The 23,631-nt window shown below is 40.3% G+C and overlaps 1 long non-coding RNA gene across 2 annotated transcripts in view; it reads right to left on the bottom strand.

Moving 5' to 3' along the window:
* LOC125686248 (uncharacterized) overlaps positions 1-23,631 on the bottom strand; it is an 82,100-nt gene that overhangs the window by 37,246 nt on the left and 21,223 nt on the right. Inside the window, exons 1-2 of one of the 2 annotated variants that reach the window (XR_007373725.1) lie at positions 5,105-5,202; positions 93-180 (exon numbers count right to left, since the gene is read on the bottom strand). This is a non-coding gene — a long non-coding RNA (uncharacterized LOC125686248). Of the gene's footprint in view, positions 1-92; positions 181-5,104; positions 5,203-23,631 lie in introns of those variants that run through there. The other variant, XR_007373724.1, reaches the window with a different exon arrangement.

The raw sequence follows: 23,631 nt of genomic DNA, 5'->3' as shown, positions 1-23,631 counted from the left end.
AAACCTGTTGGAGCTGGACAGATTGTGCTCTTCAGCCATATGAAAAAGAAGGCAATAAGCATATCCATATCAGAGGAGGATAGCATACTCACATATTTAAGAGGACTCAAATGCAGCAGAGCTACCAGAGATGGCACAGAATGAGAAACAGCCTCCTTCCCTCAGGCTGACGGACAGCAACTGAAAAATAAAGCAACAGATGAAAAAATAAATAAAGAAATATAGATTGTGAATTATCAGGCAAATTACAACAAAGAATGCTAGACTTATCACAAGTACAGCATAAAAAACTGCATGGAGCTCTGAAGTGGTCAATTGGTTGAAGGGAGCTTGGAGGAGCATCTGCCCACCACCCTAGTGCTGCAGGAGGGGCTCCAACAGAAGGAAGCTGGAGGACCTCTCCTACACAGACAGGCTGTGGGAGCTGGGCTTGTTTAGCCTGGAGAAGAGAAGGGTGCAGAGTGACCTCACTGCAGCTTTCCAGTACCTGAAGGGAGCCTATAAGCAGGAGGGAAGTCAGCTCTTCACACGGGTAGATAACAGCAGGACAAGGGGAAATGGTTTTAATTTGAAGGAGGGAAGATTTAGGTTGGATGTCAAGGGGAAGTTCTTTACAGAGAGAATGGTAAGGTGCTGGAACAGACTGCCCTGAGAGGCTGTGGATGCCCCGTCCCTGGAGGTGTTCAAGGCCAGGTTGGATGGGGCCCTGGGCAGCCTGGTCTAGTATTAAATGGGGAGGTTGGTAACCCTGTCCCCAGTGGGCAGCTTGGAGCTTGATGATCCTTGAGGTCCCTTCCAACCCTGGCCATTCTGTGATTCTCTGATGCACCACTGCAAGGCAGCTAGCTCTCAAAAAGTCTCCTGTTTGAGAGTCTGCCCACACCCTGAGTCTCCTCTGCCCTACAAAACTTCTGGTAAGAACAGACTGCAAAGCCAAGGAGGAGATATTACAGGAGTGCATGAAGTGGGAGTACCTTTGCCAGTCCTAGGCCACAGGACATAGTTGAAAGAAGCAAGCATAGCAGCAATTGTGCTGGTATTTACTCTTCTTGAAAGCATAATCTAGCTAACAGTTTTATGGAGTCTGGCTGTTACTCAGCTTTGCCTGGGCACTTTCAGAGAACAAAAATGTAGGTGCTGAGTGTGACTCATGCCTGCCTATCTGATCCCAGGCAGTATTAGGAAACTGCTACACAGGCCATGAAGGAGTAGAGTACATCACTTCATCCCATGGGAACAGTGTTCCCCAGGAGCATCATAAACTCCAGAGAGCTCAGGGCATATCTGAAGTGTCATTATCTAGAATGGCCCATGAATAATTTTGTAATATAATCTTGGATCTTTAATCTCAGGTTATTCACAGGGCTATTTCACTAGCTTTTTTTCTTACTATTACTATTGAGTTTGTTGGTTTGGGTTTGTTGTTGTTGTTTTGTTTTTGTTTTGAGAGCAGACAGCAGAAGTGAGTGAATAATAGAGCTGGCATCAAAAACACTGAGTTCTTATACTGTCTTTGCCAACTCCTTGTGTTACTGACAGCATGTCATGTCATTTTTTTGTCTCAGTACTCTGCTAGTATATGAGAATAACAAGAGTCCAAGTGGTTTTGAGACTGAATTCAGTAATGTCCCTAGCCTAAAGCCCAATAAACTCAATGGAAAAGCTCTCAATTACCTTGAAGAGCTTCAGGTCAGAACTTGCTTACTCACCACTACAAGAGGCATTTGAAAACCCTTTAAATAGTGCCATATGTGTGCAAATGTATTGATTATCACAGGACTGAGGAATAAACTTTTCAAGTGATACAAGAACATACGAATAATATCTTTCCATAGTCTCATTTATAGCTGTTTTTCTTCTGAAAAAAAAAAGTCAAATAATACAAATAATATCAATTCTAACAATTGTCTTAAATATTGTATCACACAAAGCACTTGCTCTGTAGCCTTCAGGCTCTTTTTAGTCTGCAAGTAAAGCAGATCTGGATAGATCTGGAGGCAATGAAGTAATGCACAATAGCTGTCATTCTTTACTAGTTTGTAGTCAGTCTTTATAAACCTTCGTGACAGGTTTCAGTTGATTGACAGCTTGTGGGCCCCACAAACAGATTCTAAAGCTCCAAGACAGGCCTAATTTCTCTAATAAGATTAGATGCCGCAGTCCAAGACCGCCCTGTGAATAAAAAGTCATCATTTATAAGGGTCTATGCACTGTTACTTCGCACAGAAACGGAAAATATCCTCTGTAGCTCTGGAGTGAAGTCAGTGATCTCCTAGATCTATTTAGAACCTTTATGGTCACAGGGATCAATCTGATGTTAAGGTTAAAGTCTTTACGTCAAACAGGTAATTTGGTATAGAAGCCCTGCCACAGACTGACAAGCAAGGGACAAGAAGCATCAGTGCTATCTGTGATGGTGATGTGCAATGTTATTCAGCTCAGGTAAGAACAAGAAAAAACGCTGACTGGGCAGTTCACATTGAAAAAAAACACTGAGAAGGGAGAAAGATACAATTTTGAAAGAAGATTAGCAATGTTAAAACTCTTGGCTACTTGATATTTCTTAAATGAAACCTTTTGGCGAGTACAATCAGCAACTCAACTCATTTAGATACAGTAAATCTGCTCATCAAAATTACAAATCACAGTGAAAACATGAAGCTAAACATTTCTCTTTTTTTTACGTGCTGTTTCTTAAGCATTTAATAACTTTATGGAAAACTTCATCTTTATTAGAAATCTTCCAACCTGATGTAAAAATTGTAAAACATCAAAACAAAGCACTTCCTGTTGAAGAGAAATGTATCATTCAGAACAGCTTGGTTGTCCCTCTGAATTTTTGAAATGACCAGCGAGTTACAAAACCAAACATAAAACATCCTTCACCCAGTTCTAATACAATAATTGCTTAACACAGTTCTGCCCCAGGGTTCAGACTCTCCAGCAGAGTATAAAAAGAGGCAAAGTCAGAAAGATAAGGTTGGAGGGGAACTCTAACCCAATAACCTAGACATTCTGCAGGCAGTATATGCTGCAGTATTATCATAGTAATTGACATCACAAATGCTCCAAGCTAAATGTATTGATAGTCAAGGTCAGCATTTTAGGCAGCAACAGCAAGCGTCCCCATCCATTAGCCCTGAATATTGATTTCAGTCAGAAAAATAAAAAACAGAAAAGGGAAAATACTTGGGCAATAAAATGATCTTTATCTTTGTCTACCAGACATAGGAACAGACACCACGGTTCAGGGTGCGTCAGCATTTATAGGATTGCTGAAGATGCACATGGATTTCCCATTCCTCATCCTATTCAACATATTTGTATTTGAAGAAGACCATTTGTATTCAAAATAAGACTGCTTCCAAAGCAGAAACCAGAAAATAGACAGCTGTATTGCTTTGTCTTTGTCTTGTTCACAGGGAAGGGTGTATCTCAAAACTGCAAGTTCTTCTGCTAGTACTGAAACCTGGTAAGTGTCAAATGCTTAATTATATAGCAAATACCAAACATCAAGAAAGTCTCCCATGGCTGGAAACATTCTTTAAAATTGCTTTCTCAGCAATTACTGCCTCCGTTTTTAAAATTATATTACTTAAAATGAAAAACAGCTTGATTAAGTACAATGAACTAAGTTTAGAAATATGTACAGAAGTGAAAAAAAAAAAATCCAAAACACTTAATTCATAGCTTGCTCTTTTTAAAGATGGAAATAATTGTCCATGCTTTCTTTGACTATGTGTGTGCCTAAACGTCATTCAGTGCTAACACATATAATTTGCTGAATCCCTGTGGTAATAAGGTGCATTACAAGGATGACTACAGTCATTTTCTAAATCCATACCTATAAGGCCAAGGTAAGCATGATTCTCAGAAAAACAGACTCTCTGGGGCTATTACAATTTCTTCTCTTTAATAACATCCTTTTTCCCTGCTAGAAATAATAATCTTCGTGCTCCATTCTGCAACACAGCAAATTATCTTGAGGAATGTAGTATTGCTAGAATATAGCCTTAGCAAAGCAATCGGTATATGCATGTGGATGTGGTGGCCAAAAAACAAGCTGATAAAGCACAGTAATATTTGAAAAAGCAGCTGCCATCTGCGAGAAGGAAACCCTGCAGCAAGAACTGCAGTGGTCATAACTACAGTACAAAGTGCACAGCTGAAAAGTGATGGCTATAGCCTAGGAAACATGGAATGCATAACAAAATACAGCATAGATGGGAATAAAACTGCTGACTTTAAATTTGAGGGTATGGTTAGAAGAGATAGTACACTAAGCAGTTTTACAAAACAACGAGATGGACTCTGGTCACATCATTTATGTCTGTGAATTACCCCTGAAACCAAAACAACAGACATGTAGCATGTTTTCTTTTTATTCTAACCATATCACAGAATTAGTCCTGCTTCAGCATGCTTGTATGTTGTCGCATTACAGCTTGGAAACTTAAACTACAATGAGAGATAATAAATCTTATGTTTATGTTGTCTCTTTCTGTAAGTTTCAATTATACATTAGCAGACAACATACACAGATAAACTGTTTCCTGGAGAAGAAAGTGACAGCTTGGTGTGACCACAACTTGGGCAACAGCAAGGGCAGGAAATTTTGGCCAGCACCACCAGGGAAAAATGCCATGGGAACCTTTAGACTTACGCAGAGGAAACACATTGTTAATGTGAGTGGCCAATGCAATAAAACATTAATATATATTCCTTTATCAGTTTATTCCCTTGGGAAAGTGGAGGAGTGAAGCCACTCACAGGGCTCCCTGACTGTACTAAGAGTTTAATTTACAGGAAAAGTAGTAAAGTAGGAAGGCGGGAAAGCAGGAAGGAAAGAAAAGAGAATTAGGGGAGAAACTACTAAATTCCCTTTCTGCAGAGGAATTAAAGCTTCAACAAAATGGTAGAAATGTAAGAAACTGAGGATGGTATCTACATGGCAGGGCACACTGTCTGTTCCTCGTGTGCTAAAGGCAGCCAGGTATACGGCAGGAATGATCTGAACAGTTCCCATACCTGCACGTGTACCTGGCTGGTTCCTGATGAGTGGGAGAAAGCACAGAACTGCATTTGTCCAGTTGCCAAGACCCACCTGCAGCTGGTAGCAAGCGGCAATGTCTGGTGCAGAAGTGCAGCTACAGCAGAAGAGAGAAGGAACACTGCCTTCAGGGAGACCTACAATGCTTCAGCCTGGACCATGAGCACAAAGAAAAGGCTGCAATAGCTTTCCTTCATCCTTCCTCAATGCCAGTGCTATCCCACTATCCCCAGAGACCGATGCCCATGTTATCAGAGGAGGAAAATCAGCAGGAGCTGTAATTTCATCAGGATTTTTGTACAGGCTTATCCACAGAAAAGATGTTTTTATCTTGTCCTTGGTATTTGCAGCCTGCCCTGCTCACTGTACCTCACTGTTCTCAGCAGTGAGACAAGACAGCTTCCCACGGCTCTGATTAGAATCCAGCTGCCTCTTACCCATGGGAAAGCAGTGATTTTTCAAAGCTGATTTTTTAAGCAGGAATTTGAAAATAAAGAGTGACATATCAATAATGAAAGTGGGTTGGTTAGCTTAACATTCATCCCTAACACTAGCAAACAAAAAAAGGAGCAGGAGAAAACTGGCCAACTGTTACAGCTGGCTTACATGTTCAATCCAAAAGAGAAAAGCCCTGATTAATAATGCTACAGTGATTTGTGTTATGTAATCTTTGTTACATACTGATGTACAGTGCAACTGACAGGACTCTATACAAAGGAACAGGACTGCTGCTTATGCATAGGGTCAGTGGCTCCCATCTTCCCTTTTCTCAAATGGTCTTAGAATTATTGATATGTTTCCACTTTTATACTGCTTTCCATGAGACAAACAGTCCTGTGAAAATTGTGTGGGCTGTTCTCACACTACTTTTACAGCAAAGGCATCAGCTGATTTCACTTATATTTTCCAGATGTATGTTTTCATAAGTGAAAGGAAAAAAATCATTCACTGTATAGATATTTGAATTGCCAACAGACAGAAAATAGCCAACCTCTTCTATTAATTTACCTGTCAAACATCAGACTTAACAGTTCAGCTCAGGTGGAAAAAATCTTACAATTCTCAAGCTGTTCTTTGTCTTCAGAAAAACTTTAAAAGAACTTTCTACCACTTTGCATTTCTCTGAGAGTCTTTCTTGATAAACAACACAACCATCTGCAGTATTTGCAAGTGAGACAAGTGACAAATGATTAAACATTTAATGTCTTTAAATTGCAGCAATTTCCTTCAATGGGAGAGAATGTTCACTTCCCTGGAGCAATTGGCTCAAACAAAAAGCTCAGCTTTATCAATTTTACACATTTATTCTACCTCTAACTAACTGCAAGGTACATAGAATTAGTGGAGCCCATACCCTAATTTCATCAGGTCACTATTCCAAGGACGGAAACACATTAATTTTGTGCTGTTTCCAAAGCATACGCACAAGAAGTATATCACAGTAGGCTGAAAATGCCAGAAATCTTTTCTGCTGTCTAGCAAAGGCAGAGTCCTGGCTGGCTCAAGCCTCACAGAGGCTTACATCTGTTTTGCCCTCTCACTCTTATGTTGTGCTCTAAATCAAATGCTATCCAAGAGTCTGAATGTCTTTTGCATACGGAAATGTCAGTGGAAAATAAATGACTTAAAATACAGTAACAGACAAGTATTGGAACTGAGCTAATGAAAACCTACATAAAGGTCTACATGGCTTCAGACTGGTCTGCTCCCTGGATGGACTGGGAAAATCTAACACCTCCTGGAGAGATTCAAGGACATCTGAGGACTACACAAGTATTTGAGGAAGGAGCTGTACAGAAGGCACTCCTAGTAACTGCAGAGTTAGTTCTTAAGTAATACATAGAATCACAGAATCATATAATAGCCCAAATTGGAAGGGATAGCCCTAAGGATCATGTATGAGAAGAAAACATTCTAGGCTGGTGACAGGTCTCCTGCCTTCTGAAAGAAGCATTTTTCAGTCATTTCCAGATTTTGATGTTAGCACTTGTGTGCAATGTCTGTCCTCTATAAACATTAGGAAATGTCTGGGTCTTTTGGACAGTCACTATGGCCACTGACGTCTCTTTTCTGGTGTGAGTTGCTAACATCAAAATCTTCTCAGCAGAGCTTGAAGAACCTATACGCATAACTAGGAAATGAAACAACATATTTTCTAATATACCTATCACACATACAATACCTGCAACTCAAGCATATTTATAGCACTTTACATATATGTGTGTAAATATGTGATATTGATTCCTCAGTTCTCATTACTTAGATAAGATGGTTGAGGCTAAAGAGGCTGCATTAGTAAAGTTTAACTCAAATCTTTTAAAGGACCAGCTCATGCTACGACAGCACCTAAGGAGCAATCTAATCGTAACTATTCTATTACTCACAGAAAACAGCCATTTCCTGCCACCAAACATATTAAAACAGCACTGTAGATGCCACATGACCAGCTCTCTCCCTTTTTCAAAAATGTCATCTATCAGCCAGATATGGGCACAACGGAACACTCTGAATACTCTGATCTAGTCCCTCTTTCACAGATAAATGGAAAGCCGCAAACAAACAAAAAGATGTACTTGAAATACTGGAAAACATTTTGTGTCTAGTCACAGCAATTTTTCTGCTGACCCGCTCAGATTGACCTAAATAATTTATTTCCCCAGGTATAATGTCACTGCACATCCAGCATACTCCAATTGCAGGAGCAAGCCCATTTCTTCCTACATTGGCCTTTTACATCAATTGTATTAACTTTCCAGCAGTTCAAGTCTGTAGTGCATGAGATGAGTGCTTTTTCATCACCATGCACTCCTATGCATGCTCCCTGACAAACCGGAATCTCACATTCTTTTGGAGTATTTATATTTGTTAATCCATCCTGCATTGCCTCTCTTTTGTTTTAAATCTATCATATCCCCATGGAAACAGGATTAGTAGGAAAATCCCTTTAGTATAGGAATGCACTAATTTCAATCTTTATTCCTCAGAAAAAGAGAAAGTCACGGAAACAAAGACAGATTATATTCTATTAGGGATTTTATGGTGGAATACTGATTTATGAATTCATGTTTCTCTATGTCAAATTTATTTTAAAAATAGCAATGACTATTTTGTTAGATATTACACTACAGGTATTTTCATAGAAATATTGAGAAATTGTAGTCTGTACCCATATAAAAAATGTGACATCTTATATCATACGTTATGAAAATGTTTTAACATCAACAGCGTAAGCTATAGTACCGGACGCAGCATCTAAGTAAATGGAATGATTCTCTAGGATTTAATCTAACCCTTAGGTTGGACTTCAGCACAGCTGAATAGCAGTCAAATCACTACACTGTGGTGACTGTACCATGTTATGAGTTTAAATCAACTTCATCTGAGACAGTGGTAACTTTTGAATCAACTCTGATATAAATAACCATACATCTCTGATCATGGTGCTTTAATGCAGTACCATTATTGAGTTCTGTTCATTCTGCTATTCTTCCAAGTAAGATATTTATGTCTATTTTCAATCTGCAGACAATATACTGGAACACGGACTTCATCTACTCTCAGCACAGCACCACTGGCAAAATCTGTCCATGCTCCAGATTTCTGAACACCTGCAATTCATGTCCCAACAAACTGCACCCATAAATTTGTCAGGAACCCCTCTGTTCCATGAATCTCATCAGCAAGAAGACAGATCAAATCTTTTTCAAAACTGAAGGAGAAAAGCAAGATGTTCTGCAAAGAAAGGCTCAGGGCCAGCTTTTAAAAAAGGTCTTAAACAATGTGGTACTAAATAGTTCATCTAGAGCTTGGGAGCCTGGCTCCAGGAACAGAAACCTCAATCTTGAGTCAGATACTTATTGTTTTACACAACATGAGAAACATGAAGTGACCAGGAATGTGACTCAGCTGTAAAGACTGTGTTAACTGTTTCAAATTAGATTTCCTTTTTCAAAAAACTTCTTTGCATGTTGGTACAAAGAAAAGATAAAGCTGTCTTCTTTCTAAAGGAGCACATGCAAATCCCACCTGGGAATGCATGAAACCTGCATGAACATCACAAAGGAAGCAGATTTTTAATTTAATCAAATAGGAAGACCTCAGCACAAAATTTTAGCAGCAGTCTTGTTGCCTCATTTGACCCATTTAATTGTATGGTATGTCTTCATGGTTAGAGCAGCAGCTCACAAACCTGTGCCACTCATGACATGTCTGCTAGTGTCATACACCTCTGTACTTGAAGTCATTGCTATGTTATAGGCAAGTTATTATCTGTCAGAGATAGAAGCCAGTGAATACAACCTTTCAAGTCTCTTTATGGTTGTGTTGAGCAAGATGTCGGACACATCCTCCCCATAGCAAGACACAGCGAGACAAAGCATATTGTGTGGAGGTGTGTTTATTGCAAAGCTCTGAAGATTATACAGTTCATAAAACTGTTAAAAAAGTGTATAGGTCTGACACAAGCCAAATTGTTTTGAGTGCTTCAAATTAAGAACTAGTTAGGTATAAATAAATATAATAAAAAAAATAAATCTGGTTAAATAAATACATGTGTTTTCTTATATATTATTTTAAGTTTGAGGAAAAAAAAAAGAAGTATTTTCAAATGAATGGTAATTAACAACATGTTAACAAGGAATCTAGTGCTTCAGATTCTGACCTCCTAAAGCACATGGACTAATAACTCCACATCACAAGGGCTTCATAGCATGTCTGGAGGCTGCTGTAGTCCCCAGCAGTAAAGCATCTGTCAAATCTGCCATGCATTGGTCCAGTCTGCAGACTGTCCCTGGTCCATGTAAGCCAGATTCTCTCAAGGAAAAACTGAACCAGAACCTATGTTCCAGATTATACTAGTACGTAGACTACTGCAACTCCTGGTGGGGATGTTGAGGCCTGAATCAAGAAGTAACAGATAACCCTCCCAAATAAAATCAATCACTTTTTTAAATTGCCCTCTAGAAGACCTAACTCTTTTTTATTATGAGCTTCAGTGTTCACTACTTAGGCTGGATATTAGGGAAAAATTTATTCTCAGGAAGAGCGATGAGGCAGTGACACAGGTTGCCCAGGGAGGTGCTGGTGTCACCATCCCTGGAGGTGTTCAGGAACTGTGTAGATGTGGCACTGAGGGATGTGGTCTGTGGGCATGGTGTGATGGGTTGGTGGTTGGACTAGATGGTCTTAGTGATCTTTTCCAACCCTAGTGATTCTATGATAAGTAAGCCACATCACCACAAGGTTTGACTGCATTCATTCAATGTGCACAAGCCTAAGAAAGGTCTAAAGTCATCGGGAATTTCTGTGACCCATGTGCAGTTCTGTTGCCCTCCTCCATTGCTCAACCTGCCAGTCCCAGGAGGTGGTTGACCGCCCTGAAGATGCTAAGATGATTGGCAATCAGTGCCGATAAATAAATACGGAATAAATTCAGTGATAAAACAATGCTCTCAAACCTTCATACAAAGCTGCTGATACACCACCCTTCTTCCTACCCACCACAGCAGGCAGTTTGGAGGACCAGTTTTAATCCTCGTTTTGGCCCAAAGACATGTACATCCCATACCCTGACTCACTCCTACAGTGCCACCTCCCTTGTGAGTGCAAACACTGCTCTTCCTTGCCAGCAGTCTGCTCTTACATTTGAAGACAACTTAGAAAGTAGAAATGAGGGATTCTGAGTCATTGCTTCTTGAAAATCTCTCGGAAAGGCAGCAGGCTTTTGAGGAAAAAGAAGTAAAGATTCTAAAATCATTTGTCTCAACAACAGATTAGAAATATGTCAGCAGTTCATAATAAAAGAGAATTAGGTCTCCCAGAGAGCAATTTTTTAAGGTAATTAATTCTATTCAGGAGACTCAATTCAGGAGAGTCAAGAAAAATTCATGAGGTTTTGTCCTTATAGCACAAGAGGTTAGAAGAGAAAAGACATCTGCTTTATTACATTTCAGATTCCAGAGACAGTTCACAAAATTAATAATTATACATTAATCAGGAGAATTCTGTGTCTTCTTTGACTTCACATGACCATTCTCATGTGCCAAACATACCATTTTTTACACAAACATAGAATCGCCAGCAGTATGTGTGTATTTGTGAAAGGTAACAACACCTCAGTAATGAGAAAAAAATGGACAAGTGAAGTGAAATAGGCAAGAATGTTCACATCAATCATGCTCCTTCTCACATATGCTTTCCCACCCCTTTGACAACATATTTAAAAATTGAAATTTGAAGGCATCTAGCAATATCTAGCACTCACCTAAGCTAAATGAACAACTGTAAAGAGCACAGCCCTCCCCTCCTTTTCTCTTAGATTTAGCTGATTTACTCCATTTTCTCACATATAAACAATAGCTAAGGTGTAGCCAGCCATCCTTCACTGGGCCTGTTTGGTTTTCTTATGGTTTTGGCTAGAAAAGCCAGTAAGACTGAGCTGAGGTTTGCTTTTTTTCCTGTAAGAGTGAGTGAAAATGAGGAATGTTTCCTGGGCCTTGCAGGAACGGCTAGGTTAGCCATCACCTCTAATGGGGAGGCAATGAAGACTTCCTCCAAATGCTGATGGGTAGATGAGGGAGGCTAAATACCTACCAGCATTGGTGAGGCATGCAGAGCAGCCAGGTCTTGAAAGAATGCTTTTTTTTCACTGCTTTTTATTTTGTTTAGTATCCAATTGACCAGGCTGGAGGAATAGGCCAAGAGCTATGTGACGCTTTACAAAGACAGGAGCCAGCTCCTGGGAGAATGCACCCAAAGAGCCCAATACAGGCAGGGATCTGTGTGGCTGAGAGCTGCCTTGCTGGAAGTGACCTTGGGGTCTTGGGGGACCACAGCTGAACAGCAGTCAGTAGTCATCATGGGATGCAAATTGGACACTGGGCTACATCTATGAGAGCTTTATCAGCAGAAATAGAGATGTGATCATCCCACACTACTCAGTACTTGTCATATCACTCATGGAGTACTATGTCCCTGCATTTTGGAAAAGAAAAAAAAAAAAGACGTGGACAAATTGGAGAGGGTCGTCTAAACGAGGCCCTGAGATTTCTTCAAAGGGCTGGAGAAGAAGCCCTATGATGAAAGACTGAAGAAAGTAGGTTTTTACACCCATGAGAAAAGATGACTCAGGGACCTCAGCACTGTATTCAGCACTTAAAGAGTTGCTACAAAAGGGGCAGAGTATGTGTCTTCACAGTGAGCAGCACTGAGAAGACAAGGGGCAATGGATTCAAGATGCACCAGGAGAGGCTTCACCTTGATATCAGAACAAAATTTTTCAGAGTGAAAGCAGTCAATGAATGGAACAACTTCCCCAAGGATGTGGTGGAATCCCCATCGATGGAGGTTTTCAAGATGTGACTGGACAAGGTGATAGATGGTCCTTTGGCTGTTCTGTGATTCTGATTCTAAACGGAACAGTAAAAGGAATAATATCAATAATTGAATAAGAATGGAGTATGGATAATAAACCAGGAAATGCCTGGACATCATGGACAAATGTGAAGAACAGTTCTTAAAAACTCTCACTACTGATGCCCAGAGCTGCCTCCTCCCCCTTTAGATTCGCCCAAGTGCTCTATCTGCTTTGCACTCTCATTTCATTCTCATTTTCATTGTGCTTTAGCCCTATGAAGAGAGAGGCACTCTCTTTGCCTCTTGCCCCAGTCCCTTCCAGCCGCAGCACAACAACAAACTCACTGAGGGATGCTCCATTCTTCCCCAGCAGGCAATGCTGATGTCATCATTTCCACAAGAACTTTCTGTTTCTTGCTCACAACTTCCTTGGCTTGATGGAAGACAGGAATGATAGCTGCTGATGTTAGCATCCCACTGAGGCCTCATTTTACAAACCTTCCCTCACATGTAAAGTTTTACTTCAGACCTCAGATGAATAATGACAGTTTAACCAAGTAGACAGATTAAAAGATCAGGCCCATAGTGACTATCATAAACAGAATAAATGTCTTAAATTTTCTACACAGAGTTGACTGAATCTCCTATTATTTTTTACCATGGAAATACTGAGACCACATGATCCAGGGCAAACACAGGCCACAAAGATTAATATAGAGATTTATCATGTCTACAGTATACAAATGTATATTCTGGGTGACCTGAAAAATAATGAAATCTGAGACTAAAGTATTTATAATAAGAGAATTTGGATACTTTAAACAGTTCTGCTTTGTTTTATAATATTCCATTACCTCACAAATAATGTAGCTGTCATAACAAACAGTAACAGTGACAGATACTAAGAAAAGCTGGATAGTGTGCAAGGCTCTAGACTCAGCTTAAATGTCATCTGAATCAACTTTAAACTTAATATTACTTGTATTGCTCAGCCACAGAAAAGGATGCTACAGTATTTCTCAAATTACAAATCTAATCTGTATCATATAGCATAAAGTAAAATATAACAGTGGTTTGACCTGAGCATAGTTAAGTTGAGAGCTTTTACATAATCTAATCAGTGCGTTTAGCTTTCTACTTGGAAGACTCATGCTGACCTCACTATCTTGTCAAATACCTATAAAAAGTAACAGAAGAAGAATTAGGTGTCTCACCATTTGCTCATTAAATGCCATCCATCATTTCTGCGATGACAGTTCTGATCTTAGGAACAGCACATCTGCTTTAGGCAGCATCAGCAGCACTACCATTAGTTAAGCGTGCCTTGAGCAGGAGCTCACATCCATTTGGTATGATCATAGGACAATGAATACCACAGCCTCATGTCCAGTTGCCATGAAGAAAACTACTTCGGAACACTTTTAATTACTTTTGTGAGCATGGAACAAAAATGTCTTTGTCCAAGTTGAAAAGAAATCCAGCAACATTTTCTTCCAGCAAGAGTCTTTTGCCAGTTCTTGGAATTCAGGATATGTGTTTTGCCACCTTCTGAGAACAAGCTCTGATAGTGGCCAAGATGTCTGTGAAGATATGCATGATGTAGAAGGTTGAAGGTTAGCAAGATAAAAATGCCACAACGCTTTTGGCAAAATAATCATGAAACCAAAATGATTTGTAGAGAATTGGGTTCCTGCAGAGCTTCATGGAAACACCTCAACGGTCTGTTCATGCTGCACTCATTAGGTAAGCTCTCCTCCAGCCATCCACTGCAAAGTACTGTAACCTGAGCAAGACCTAATTCAAGATGCTCCTTTTAGGACTACACACCTCAAACTAGGATTTGGAGGGCTGTAGTTCAGGCTTTTTCATTTCCATGGAAAATGAATTCATCTAGAAATTCTGTTTCTCATGGTTTCCATACAGCTGAAGGGTTCTGTTTTCCTGTAACACCTGCTTTGATGATAATTCAGCCATAAGACATCAAACTCTCTTTGGGCTGGAGAAGAATAATTCTTGAATGCAAATACGGGCCAAGACTTGAGTTCTATAGGAGAGAGAAAATCATCACTCCAAAATCTGAGAAGAAATTATTCAGGTATCAGTAGGTGCTGACCTACCTGGAACGGAGGGTCATCGGCCCAGTACCAGCAGCAAAAGTGCAGCTCACAGAAGTCAGGCACCTAGCATCTGGAACTCACAAGCTGTTCAGGGACTGCAGTAAATAGATCTTAACTCACAAGGGACAGATGCAGCTGGTTGAGGCTGTTGGCTTTATGCAACTAACAGAACATTGGGCTATGTATTTAGGCTCTTCAAACATTTGTTTGTGATGCTGGAAAACAGTCCTAACTTATCCTAGGGGTCTCCTTCTGGTATCATTTGATGACATCAGCTACTCATATGGCCTACTTACATTGAAATGTTATAGTAGCAAATTCAAGCTTGCAAAAGCGAGGAAATGCCAAAACTTGTGCATTTCCCCCTCACCTCCTCATGCTTGGGGTCATGTTGTCTTTTACTGCCTACACACTGACCAAAGAATTAATTAGTTCAAGCTATGCAAATTGTTTTAAAAAGCCTAAAAGCCTAGTTTGCAATTTAAAATGGGATCCAGATGCCCTCATCATTTTAGGAGAGAAAAAAAGAGGCATTAAGTGGTAACTTTTTTGTGTTACATGGCATGCATCCAAGTTGAACTTGCATGTAAAAATAAACCACATGAGTTCATTGTTCTTAACTTACAGCCAAATGTCCTGCTTCTCTTGAGTTTAAACGTTTTGTGACTAAGTTGTATAAAACATATTTTAAAAAAAACAACAGGAACAGTAACTAGGAAAACCAAAATAATATAATGATTTATTTCTTTGCATACTTCTAACCATTGCACAACATTTGAATCTTCTGATAAAATTAATTTGAAAATAGCCTAATTATTCATTTATTTCTCCGTTCCCATAGAAACTCAGACAGCAATGATTCATTTCTAAGAACTATTAAGTCCCTAATCATTAAATTCATACCATTTTTCTCTACAAGGCTCAAATATCTGGCACATTGTACTGCAAGGAAGGATAGATTATCTATTTTTGTTTTTCAGCTTCACTTTCTTGGAAACAGTCAGCCTTGCTTTTTCATCATGTATGACTTGCAAAAATTCTAAGCACTACAGCTGGTATGTTCTGCCTTGGTAAATAAGGGAATGGATTGGATTTTCTCTGCCAATATGGAACACACAGGGAAAATATAACTGTGCTGCGGATGGGGAGGGACCCTGAAGTCCAGCACAGCAATTGTGTTGTACACTACAAGAAGGGATAACACATCAGCTAGGACAGTTAGGTCTGAAACCATGACAGTCTCCCTCATGTCCCAGGTTGCTCCTTGTCTGACTTTTAGTACATCATATAGTAAAAGAGTGACTTCTTCATAGCAACTGAAAGAGAGCACGAAAACTGCAACTGACCCAAAATTGTCTGTCTAAAAATGGACCCTCCACCTTCAGTCTACACATGCCTTGTCTGTGCAATTATCCTTTCACAATAATTTCTCTGGGAGTTTGACTTCAACATCTGCTTTCAAATCTTTTACGTTCTTAGCTTTTCTGCCAAGACCTTCAACAAAGTTGAAGTAATTTTCATAGAATCATGGAATGGTTTGGGTTGGAAGGGACCTCACAGCCCACCCATCCCAACCCCTGCCATGGGCAGGGCTGCCCCCCACCAGCTCAGCTGCCCAGGGCCCCATCCAATCTGGCCTTGAGCGCCTCCAGGTATGAGGCACCACAGCTTCTATGGGCAGCTGTGCCAGTGCCTCATCACTCTCTCAGTAAAAAATTTATCACTGACATCTAAGCTAAATCCAATTTAAACTTAATTTTGATAGTCTTTGGTGCTAAAGTACTTGCTCATTGAAACTACCAAAGAAAATTGCTGTGTCCCACAGCAGAACAGCACTTCCAATCTCAGCAACAAAGTTTGCTAAAGGAAACAGAAAGTAGCTTCTCTGGAAGGAAGAGTGCAGGACCTGAGGTTTAAGCACTCAGAATTATAACAAAAAGACAGAAAACATGTCATCTCTACTGTCTTGCGTAACCATTTTCCACCATAAAGATGTGGTAGCAAGGCTAGTTTAGTTGTGAACAACACAGCTGATTTGAAGGTGTATTTTTGCTCCCCAGGTTTATCAAGCGGATATTGGTAAGTGAGAAACAGATGCAGAAAACACCCCACAAGTGCTGTTTGCCAAGCAACTATCAGACTGTCTGGTAGCACTGCACACAGCTCTGAGAGTGACATTCATATGGAAACTCCCAATATCTAGGCTTCACAGTTAAGAAACGAATCACACCAGTTATCTTTGATTTCTACACTATACCAGAGAGGGTCTTGTCTTCATATGGTGGAAGGCAAAGCGGCACAGGCTCTCCTAACACTTTTCAAGGTATCAGTGTATATAAATAGACACTGGGTTATGCTGGTCTTCCTCCATAGAACAAGGGGACAGTTTCTCTCCAACCCCATCAAATCAGATCAATGAATAGATTAAGGGCCTGGAGCATTTCCCATATGAGGAAAGGCTGAGTAACCTGGATCTGTCCAGCCTGGGGAAAAGAAGACTGAAATAGGATCTGGTAAATGTCTATAAATATCTAAAGGGAGGTGAGAGGCAAATGGATGAGGCCAGGTCTTCTTGGTAGCATGTAGCAATAGCACAAGGAGTAATGGCCTAAAACTTGTACATAGGAAGATTCGTACTAACATGCAGAAGAACTTCTTTATGGTAAGGGTGATGGAGCACTGGAATAGGCTGCCCAGAGAGGTTGTGGAGTCTCCTTCTATGAAGATATTCATGACCTCGCTGGACACCTACCTGTATGACTTATTGTAGGGTACCTGCTTTAGCAGGGAGGTTGGACTTGATCTCATGAGGTCTCTTCCAACCCCTGCAATTCTGTTATTCTATAATGCATTGAAACTTTGAAGATTCAATTTTCAAATGACAACAAAAGAAAACTGAAACATATAAAAGGGAAAAATAGAAAAAAAACCCTAGATATAAACAAATAAACAACTTTCTTTATTTAAAACTATCATTTGGTAATGATGCTCATTTACATAATGACATAATACATTTACAACATTTAATCAACTTGTATCCACATCAAAAAATTTGGAGCTTCCATATAAAAATGCAGGGAAATTGTGGGTAACTAAAGATTAGTAAAACTTACATCCATGTACACATGTATAAGAAAACTAATCTATGAGCATAATAGAAACTAAAATGACAATTACAAAGACTCTCCCATTCCAAAAGTCTGAAAATGAAGTCAGAGCTCACTGTCTATACCACACCATGAGTTTTGGTGGGAGTGTCCTATGAGTGACCACCAGCAGAACAAGGAATGAATGGTAGAGAGACAAGGGGCACCAGCACAGTACATTAACCAGTATGGGATGGAGTGGACACCAAGCACAATGAGCTCCTTATGAGCGTGTCTGTCTCTACACACTCTGTTTATCACACCCATGAAACTGCTTAGTAAGGAGTATCTTCAAGATCAAGAGCAGAATGGATTTGTGAGCTCCAGTACTCTTATGAAAGATGCACATAAGTGTTTCAGAGCAGCTTTCCTCTTGCCATCATTAGACCTTACTGATGTATCATTCAGTTGCAGAAGGTAATTTACAGCAGGCAGATTTTGTCAAACATAATTCCTGTCACATGATTCCAAGAGCACAGAAGCAGTGGCAGTTTCAGGACAGTAAAAACATTCAAAAAGACATCGCTTGGGGCGTGGGCTCTGACATACAACCACAGCACTCTGCTGATCACAGCAGACCACAGGAATGCTTCAGGAGTGAGGCATTTTCATTTCATGACTGAATGCAGAAAGGAAAAGCCCTGTGGGTTTGAGACTGATCTAGCAGGAATAGATAATGTCCAAGTCCAAGTTGGAAGAGCAGTTTAGAGGATGAACACTGTAATTTCAGTATCAGCAGTATAATTTAAACTCTTTGTGGAATGCAAGCTTTTTTTTTTTTTTTTTCTTCTTTCCTTTTTTTGGCTGTGCTTGAAGCTAGGCAATGCATTAGAGAAAGATTAAATGAGGAGTGAGCTATAGTCCAACACGGTCAAGATATCTAATTAGCTGTGTGGTGTGTTGATGCAGCAGTTTCTAGCATGCCTTAGAAATCCAAAGCAAAGGTGTCTGGGATGCTAGAAAACAGTTGGGCTGAAAATACAGAGCTTTTTGTCCTGGATGTGGGCTGCTTGGCTATATCTGTTATACTCCATCAATTACAGTGCCAAGGAACATTCCCAGTGCCTGACAGTTGGTCATCTGCACTGTTTATTTATCAGAATGGTTCCTGGCAAGCGCTGAGCACATATTCCCATCACAGCTCACAGGTGAGGGCTGGGAATAGCACAGTCCAGAGTCCATTCTCCCCTGGCTGCTGCATGCAAGATGGTACAGCCACACATCATTGTATTTTATTTGCATCCAGTCCACATCTACCTAGTCTTGTAAGCAACACGAAACACAGCACACTCGTGCAATTATGGAGAGGGGTCCATCAGGAAATAGTTCATTAACACTGCTGCCAGAACAAGACTTGGGCTGGCCAGTCGCTGAGTTCAGTGTTGTGCTTCACAGGGTGACACATGTGCCCCTTCATATATTCTGGTTCACGTGACTCAGCAGGAGCAGTCTGACAAAGCATGAGAAACCCACAGCTCAGCCCACACATGGCAGAGTCGCTTCTACAAGGACAGGAAAACGCTGGGGACCAGCAGGGCTTGCACTTGCCAGTCAACCAGGACTGTGCATCTGCTGTCTCTTCATGGCTTACTGCGTTTTATAGCAACAGATGCTTATAGTAGCAGCTTTAGGCAAATCAGGGTTTTCCCATCTTTATGTGCTCAAAACCCTACAGACTTTCCTGTCGGGTATGGATCCTGCTGCTGCTGCCCAGGGCACAGCCATCTCAAGAGGAGGTCACCACAGAACTTATGGCAGAGGATGGAGATACATACTGCAGTAAAGCCATCTGAAGATGGAAACTGACAACTGCTTAGTGATGGATGTCTTATCAGAAGCATGAAACCAGTGATCTGCAAGAAGGGCTAACTACCTTTCTGTATAAATTATTGCATCTCTCTCCTGCGGTGCTGCAAAAGGCTGTACTGTAGATCTCAGATTACAGACAGGAAGGGAGACTTAGCAGCGGGTTACAAGGCTGGAATTCTGCCTGCTGCTTTGCTCCGGATCAGCTAATTGGTGATACAACGGTCTGCCGATCTTCAAAACATATAATTCCCAAGCTTTTGGAGAGAGAGGTCAGGGAAAAAAAGAAAGAAAAAATAATCTAAGGGAGAATAGGGTATTGTTACTTGATTATCACAGTGTTTTTCTAAAGATTCAACTTAGTAACCTGTTGTACATAACTCTAAAACAGAAGACAAGTCTTTAAGGGAGGAGAAGAAATGTTAAATGATGGTAAAGGTTGAGAGAAGTATACAGAGTTTTTCTAAAATTCTGTTTGAATATAGTGGGAATGAATTAAAATAGCTGGGTCCATGACATATTAGGTTGCAGTAGGGGAAGAGCTGCAAGTCTCAAAAAGTTTTCTTCATATCTCTTATGAAAAACTGATGAACGTCCTTGAAGGAAAGGTATCAGTGGTTGAGAGGAAGAGGATAGCTCCAAACCCCCACATCTCTGCTTGCAGACTGGACAGAGTTGTATTTTTGAAAGTAAAGTTCACATTGACTAAGCACGTCTTTCCATCCTGCTCTCTCGCTTACCTCATCTCTTCCAATCAGTACAGATCAGATGCGTAAATAAAGTTTTGGGGCTGGAACTGATAACTGTCGCCTGCCAAATAGATTTAGACTAAGGCTTTTTTTAGGCATATTGAAAATATAGAGTTGCTTCAAATAAACCACAAGAAAGGCTTTCAGAGTCATCTTCCTTGCATCTGCCCTTCCCGTTGCAGTGGATGACATATATGGTCTCTGGGTACCCATGGTGGCATACACATCCCAGTAACAGCAAACAGGAGGGGACTTTTCCAACAGGCACTCAGCACATTGCTAGGATTCAGATATGTAGTAGAGAGCAGTATCCCGGGGTAGCTGCAATGGTTACTGGGTTTTTCAGGACACTGCAGAAGAGTATTACCACATCAGGGTCACTGTGCCACTGGTTACCACTAGAAGTAAAACATGGTAATTTAGTAAATTATCTGTACTCCAGGATAACCAAAACCACATTTTCATTTAGTGAATTTCCTGAAGCCTGTAATTGCTCCTCTCCAGCTTTTTATACAATAAACACTTTCATTAGTAATGTAAAGGAAACAATCTGTCTTTGGGTGTACTCTTCATTCTCTTTCAAGAGCCATCCACAGGGAGAAATTAGCCTTATCCAGAGCTAAACAGTGCCCTGATTTGCAAGGCCACTGAGTCTAGAAGCCTTGATTTCCAAACAATGTAAAACACAACAAGAAAGCAGAGCAGCAAGACCGCAGGCTGCAGCAAGCAAAGATCCACTCAGACACAACAGCAGTAAGCAAAACAAACAAACAAAACAAACGACAACGACGGCAACGACGACAACGACGACAACGACGACGACAACGACAACAACAACAACAACAACAACAACAACAACAACAACAACAACAACAACAACAACAACAACAACAACAACGGAGGAAATACTTCCCTTTAGGAGGCCAATGCAGCGTCTCCAAAGAGATACTCTTGCCTCCACTGCCAGCCCTTAAATGAAGTCTGGAAAGGGGTGGATCCTGGCTCCATCCCTTCTAGTCACTCAGGTGCATTGCTTGTACCTGAGCTCCCCTCGTTTAGCCCTGCCTTCTTACCAGGTGCTTAATCACTAGTTCAAGCCATGACCGCATTTCCACTACACTAGCATCCACACAAATATGAGTCTGGAAGTTAAGAAGCCTTCACTGGATGTCACAAGCTTTGTCTCCAACATTTTTCCCTCCTCAAAGACACATATATCAGTAATTCAGCAAGGATTCTGCAGATGATTGATAGTACGTGCCTTTGTCCAGAAAAGCAAAGTGTGCCATCATTATTACATATTCTTTTAGGTAATTGATGGAACAGCTCACAGTTAGATCTGTGTATCAATGAGGAGGGGCTCCTATGTTCAGAAAAAAGTCAATCATACCTTAAAATCAAGTAGTCCCATTACATACTCATTAAAAGTCTAATGTCTGATGTCCTTCATGCAACATTCTGTTATAAATATCTACTGCTACACAATCTGCTGAATAGTATGTAAAATGCTACTCTAATTTCTGATGAATCAACGTATCATAATAAAAACCTGTCAATATGCTTACATTGGGCTTAATACTGATTGAACACAAAATCTTCTTTCTCATCCTCTTGGAACCAAGAGCCAAATCCAATCTCACAGATTCCTGTTTACATTCTTGGTTTGTTCACTCATTGCTTCCAGATTTACTAAAATCACTTTCTATGGTGAGCACTACTGCAAATGCTTTTATAGGTACCACTAATGACTTTTCATCATCCCTCCCAAGTTTTCCCAACTTTTCATCATCCAGCTGTACCTCTACATGTCACTGTGGGACTGCCTCCTCCACCAGTCCCAGCTCAGCTGTATTTATGGAAGTTTAAATTGCAGAATAGCCCATTACAAGTTTCTTTCCGAGATCAATGGAACCATTTATTTTGGCTCTAGGATGCCTTTATAAAAGAGCAATGAGGAAGCAAACAGCATGAACAAAAGAGAAGAGAGATGGGTACAGGGGTAAAGAGATCTCATGAAACAGGTGTTGGGAAAGAAAGGGAGATCCAAAGGGAGATCCAGAGATGGGGACCAATTAGAAAAGCTGACCATCGTTTCCTTGAGAGATGTATACTGTTCAGAAACTGGACTGATCCTTGTGCAAGCAAACAATCCAGTTACAGCTTTCTGAAGGAATCTGTTGGCAAACAAGCAAACATGGAGAAAAGAAAGAATAATATTTGGCACTTTTTTCTTTTTAAGCTGCCATGTCAGGGCCCTTGTGTGCAGGCCATTGTTGTCAGAGTGAGTCTCCATCTGTCTCAGATGCACACAGGGAAGAAACCACATTCATCATTATTGATTACTTTAGGTCTTGCAGTGTATTGTAATGGAAAGACCAGTGTCAGAGTAAGACAATAGATATGGTGAGACCTTCCCTAGGCCTCTTTGTTTAGGCTCCATGGGTGCCTCAGTCACTTTATATATGCGTCCAAGCCAAACATCAGTCAGAAACCTGCCATGTCCGTGGGATACAAAAAGCTGGTATCTCAGTGCGTGAGAGAATTTCACAGCCAGGGTCAAGTTTACTTCAAAGACTGTGCAGTGAGGGGAGAAATGCCTTGGATATTTAATGGCACAGAAGTCAGCACTGCTCATTTCTGGCATCTCAAACCATCTTAAAAGTAGAGATAGAAGTCAGAGAGGTGTTGCTGCTGGGATTTTTACATTATGAGTTCTCACCAACACTGGAAATCACCTGTACTTACTGCTTAGATGCAAATCTCTCTCTGCCAAAGCCAGCAAGCAAAACTATTCCTGAAGAAAAACTCCACAATAGTTAAGACTATAGGAACATCCTGGGATACAAAAAGATGACATGTAAAACTAAAACACCTTGTAAGACTAATACCGCCTATTTCTGTTCTTGTATTGCCTATTACAGGCAGCCTGAGAACAACTGTGGCAAGTTTCACTGCATCATAAACTGACAAAGAATCAAGGTTGAGAGGTTCTACTCTTTTGATTCCAAAATGACTTCAGGAAGTCATTCCATTTTGGAAAGTCAAAATGAGTGAGAAGTAAGAACAAGAATTTAGAAGCATATAGAGAAACTTAGCAAAGATATTTCTTGCTAAAATTCATGCCTTCCCTTTGTTTTCTCATGATTTCTTATAAAAATAAGTGCAGCACATGTAAAACTATTATTCATTATATAGATAAGTCCATCATGAGTAACACATTTAACTTCATGATCAGTGAAGCCCTTTAATCATTTCCTGCTTTTTGTTCCTGATTTTACTTGAAAATAAAATATGACATTTTTCTATCTTGACATTTCAGCTTAGAAAACGGAAAGCTCCAAATGAGATTCAATAGTAATAAACACTAACAGATAACTCTATTTAAGAACTCAGTTCTTTCTGCAGAGAAC

This window comes from Lagopus muta, chromosome 1, assembly GCF_023343835.1.
Source record: "Lagopus muta isolate bLagMut1 chromosome 1, bLagMut1 primary, whole genome shotgun sequence".
Taxonomy (NCBI): Eukaryota; Metazoa; Chordata; class Aves; order Galliformes; family Phasianidae; genus Lagopus; species Lagopus muta.
This window is presented reverse-complemented; position numbering and strand designations above follow the sequence as displayed.